General features: G+C 42.9%; 1 long non-coding RNA gene across 1 annotated transcript; it reads left to right on the plus strand.

Annotated features, from left to right (window-relative positions):
- The first annotated feature begins 358 nt into the window (after positions 1-358).
- Positions 359-4,450, plus strand: LOC144142529 (uncharacterized). The gene is made up of 5 exons (XR_013317003.1): positions 359-584; positions 1,790-1,931; positions 2,120-2,279; positions 2,367-2,489; positions 2,978-4,450. It is a non-coding gene; the product is annotated as an uncharacterized LOC144142529 (long non-coding RNA).
- The last annotated feature ends 343 nt before the right edge of the window (positions 4,451-4,793 follow it).

Here is a 4,793-nt window from a genome sequence, read left to right on the forward strand (position 1 = left end):
AGCTTTGTTTCGGCCTCAGCGGGCGTAAACGTCCGCTTAGACGCATACGCCCGTTTTCCGAATCCAATAAAAGCCATCACGTGTGCCGAGTTTGTATGAGTTCTTATGCGGGCGCATCGCCAAAGCCTCCGCGAGAACGAAAGTACGCCGAAGCCATGAGGAAAAGACCGCCACTCCAGTAGCGCATTCAATGCGCATGCGTCAGCAGCAGCACGGCAGAGCTGTTTTTGCGTTGATTCACGGTACAGTGGGGCTGCAACGGGTACGATGACGACGGATGAAAATCGGGACTGCGTCAACACTTTAAACGACAGCAGCGCTCCCATCTTCCGGGATTCCCTCCGCTAATTTTACGGTCTTCCGCATGCAGCGCCACCAGTGGCACTCCCAAGCGGGTTTCTCAATTGCTCGCGCGATGCGCCTGATATTTACTAAAGAAATTCTCGGTCACGCTGGCGAGAACCGTTAGCGCCGTTAGCAGTTTAAATTGGGTTGATTGCGGCGTGCAACTGCGAATTTTTTCATATCCCTGGGCTGTATTTCCTGCTCGACGATGTGGAGTTTTGCCAGGAGGCGCAAAAAAGGTCAGTGCTGCTTATTTATGTGCTGGTAACGGTTGTTCAGTGACATCCTTGTTAACTGCGTCCGGTGTGTCGTTCATGCTTGTGGTCGCGGCGTGTAACATTTTGTGTTGGAGAAACGTTTGCAGCCGTAACTTACCAAAACTCCCGTGTTCGTGGGTCAGAGTCGGCTGGACATTTCTGACTGCGTACGTCAGAAGTTCCTGGTTTGCGCGTTTCATGAGTGGATGTTCCCTTACTGTGTGGCTTTGCTTAGTTGTATATTGACGGAAGCTGTGTATGTCTGCGGTAGCGAATCTTCTCGGGTTAGTCGCTCGCGATAATCGCGCGTGCACACGTGTACAACTTCCAAGCAAGTTTGTCGGAGCGTCCGTCCTTAGATTTATTGGTGTTTTTAAAACTTGCGTGGTAATTGCGGCGTTGTGTTAGTCTGATGAGTTGAATGCCATTTACTGTGCTTACCAGACCGGGAGTCTTCGACCTTGCCCGTTGCGCGCAAGGTAGACGCTATTTCGAGTTGTGTTGATGTGCTTTCAAGGCGTCAGCTTACGTTTATCTGTGCAGTGTGTTATGCAGTTCCATGTTTCTTCCAATTCCTTTGACCAATTGAGATGATCTATTTTACATTGCCTGAAGTGTAGAGAAATGGAAGGGACAGTGGTTGTCGTAGCAGTACCGCAGTAACAAACGTTTCTTTTGTAGAGGGGAAGAAATATGTGGAAACACGCAGCGGGTATATAGAAAGTGTGCTGCCGTTTCTATGCTGTTAATGTCAGTGGTAACTTGAGACTTCAGGATAATTATCCAATATCCATAATTAGTGGTTGCTACTTCACGAACCGCGTTAGAAATAAGCCACTCTTGCATTTTTATGCCGTCAATGTCGGTGGCAACCCGAGAGTCGAAATAATTTCCGACAACGCTCCGGTGATAAGTTCTTGCATCACTATGTGCACCCAACATTAACCCATTTCTGTGCTTCCTTGAACTTAGAAAATATACTGCGAAAGCAGATTGCTACATTCTGTATTCGATCTGTGTAACCTGTCCAGATCCAGACTATGGCTGACTGTGGAGAAATTTGTCTCTACACTGGTAGTTTGCGACAATTGTTTTCCTTTGTCTGAAGAACAAAAATTAAAACGAATTATTTCCATTCCTTACATATACCTGTGAAATCATGGCTGTGGCATTCACTGTGGCTGAAGACATCTTCGGCACGCCGAGGCGTCGTCGTGACAAGTGTGACAGATCGTGAATGCATTGTGGAAGTCATAAAGCCGCGAAAGAGTGCCTCTTGAGTGTTGCGTATTATACAGACGTTCACCACTCCGCATGGAGCAATGACAGGTGAGCCTAAAAATGTTCAAATATTTTTATATTTAAAATTGTTTCGCCTGAAAACGTTACCAGGGCTCGTGATGCAAAATAAATTTTAGCACAACTAATCAGGCCTTGTACGAGATCTTGTAGTACTCCCTTCTTAGAGGGAAGCCTAAATTTATGCTTCGATATTTTTATACTGTTTTTATTTCTAGGAAATAGGGCGGACCGGGACTTAAAACAATGAAACAAGGAATGCATACTGCCATTTTCCTGGTTCTTGAAGGCGTGTGTTCACCGTTCTTGAAGTCGTGTGTTCACAAAAAGGAAACACGTGAAAGCCGTTGTACGGGATGAAATCATTGCATTCTACAAGTAAGTACGCACTCCCAGTTCTGGAACTTTGATGGTCCCTTTTTAGGTAGTTGCATTATACGTAATGGCTTCGGAACACCATTTCAGTGACAACTTGACCTGTAGGTGAAAACGTCAGTAAGAGCTTTTGGGAACACGTTGGCAAAACTTTCCTGGAAATGCACTCCGAGGAGGCCCTGCCAGGAACGCCTGCATCTTAATTTTAGTTGGGTAAGCTGGCATGTTATTTTTGTGGGACTCAATTTATGGTAGTGTTTATTGAAGCTGGCATTTTATTTTTGCAGGACTGAATTTGTGGTAGTTTTCTTTGTAGCAAAATCTTACTGTTAAGAATAAATCGTGAACTCCAAATTGGGAAATACCTTCACATTCAGCCTGTTTCGGATGCTGCAACATGTGGACAAAAAGTCTATTATTTTGCATTCAAGTTTTGCAAACATTTTGCTTTCACATTGAGAGTTGCTGCTGTGATAATACGGCGCCACGGCCACGCCCAATGCGGTTGCTTTCCAAAATTAGAGAACTGCCATTGACAGTCTGTGCTAGTATTTTTTGTACATTGTTAGCAGCATTCCCAGAAAAGAAACCAAGAAATCGCTGATATTTCAATCAACTACTGTGCTATAAAAGGGGTATGCTAAGCGACTCACTCATTTAAAGCCATCGTCTAACAAAATTTTCTTGTTCCTTCCTTAAAGGTACATGACGTGGTCCAGTTATTCTCGACGTCCAGTTATTTTGAGAGAAGAGAATGGCAGCGTAAATATTGTCTGCAAGAAACACGTCATGGATTTTCCGCCTGCATTTTCGCATCAAGATGTGGTCATCCTCCTCGCCGTATATTTCATCTTAATCTCCTGAAACTTATGCGACTTTGGAGAGTTCTTGGGACTTTTGCAGAGAGTTCTTGGCCATTTAACAGTGGCCTGATGTCATTTAAGTTTAAAGCTCTGTTGAAAGACGATGTGGTCACTCTACTTGGGTTTTTAAATTATTGTTAGACGTTTAAGCCTATTCGGAAAGATATGTCGTGGTTCAAATGAATGGTAGATGCAAGCGGCATGTCAACTGCAAAAGTGAAGTCGTGCTTTCCTTTGCAATTTTTCATTATTGGCACAAAGCGCAGGCTGCCTTTGCCGCTGCTCTGTTACTCTGTTAATGTAGCTAATGGCACTGCACTGTAACGTTTTTATTATTCAAGTGCAGCTCGAAATTTTTTTCCATGGCAGTGCTGCTGTTGATGGATGCAAACGTGAGAGTAATTATTTACACAGACGGTTTGGGGTTTTATTAATCAATTTTTGTACTGTATCTTAGCTGACACCTAAGCCCTAGAAGAATGCGAAATATACATATTTGGCTTGAAAAAGTTGTTTACTTTGGACAAAGTTAGATTTCTCGCTTGTTAGAGGCAGTGCTTTGGTCACAAGCATACTGTCGTCATGATAGTAGGGTTTGTATAGCACGCAACTGAATTTTACCTCAGATAAATGTTTCGGCTGGAAAAATGCTTCCAAGTTCGCTTGGTAAAATTGGTCACCTGTATGTTTCAACGCTACCTGGCTTGGTTATTTGGGATGTCTGAATTGTTCTTGAGGGAACTAATAACGTCTTTAGAGTTAGGCTGCTTGATAAATTTTAAAATGCGTAACATGCTCCGAGCTATCTGGTTTGTAAAATTTTGCAAGATTCACACTGGGTGCAATGAGCTTTTTTTGGATAAGTTATTTTAAATAGCTACAAATTGTGTGGGAAAGAACGCGGCTTCAGTGAAAGGCTTTTTCAGGGCGCGTATATAGTCGGTTTTGGCTACAGTTAGCTTGATATTGATATATGGTGTATGTTTTAGTTGTGCAATAGTGCCACATGCTTCCGGTAATTTTTTCTGTGCAAATGTTGAATTGTTAGTATTGGCTCCGGTGTTCTTTTCCTACACTCTTGCAGGTCTTGTGATAATCCAACCGTGTATGGCTTGTATTTTTGGCTTTTCCCTACAATTTAATAGCAAACTGCATTTTTTGGAACCGGGATGCGTAAACATGGTATGGCAAGCGCTGTGGGTACTTCCGCATTTGCGGTACCTGATTTCATGTCATAAAACAGCATATTTTATGCTCACTTTTGTGTAATGCTTTTTGAGTTACTGCGAGGGTAGATGTACAAGTCTGTTTGTGACGCTGTTGCGCTTAAAGCCATCTTTATTACCCACGTGTTTTTAGCAAAAAAGAATAGTAGATATTAGCAAAAATAGGAAAATGCCACTTAGATCGTTTTGGCTACTTGATATCGTTTTGGTATTTGATCCTGTACGCTGGTCATTTTCTGCCCAAGTGGAAACAGATATGTCTCCGTATCTCAAATGTACGCAATAATACGAGCGAATAAAATTTCCTTAGTGTTTTCAAAAGCATTGTATCAGTGCTAATAGTTGGTTTGGTGTGTATTTTAATGCGAGTCTTGTTTCTTTTACATGCAGCCAAAACCCAGAACAGGATTCGGCGGATGAAGCCAAAG

The sequence above is a fragment of the Haemaphysalis longicornis genome, unplaced genomic scaffold (assembly GCF_048455015.1).
Source record: "Haemaphysalis longicornis isolate Haplotype H1 unplaced genomic scaffold, Haemaphysalis longicornis Haplotype H1 scaffold_1, whole genome shotgun sequence".
Lineage (NCBI taxonomy): Eukaryota > Metazoa > Arthropoda > Arachnida > Ixodida > Ixodidae > Haemaphysalis > Haemaphysalis longicornis.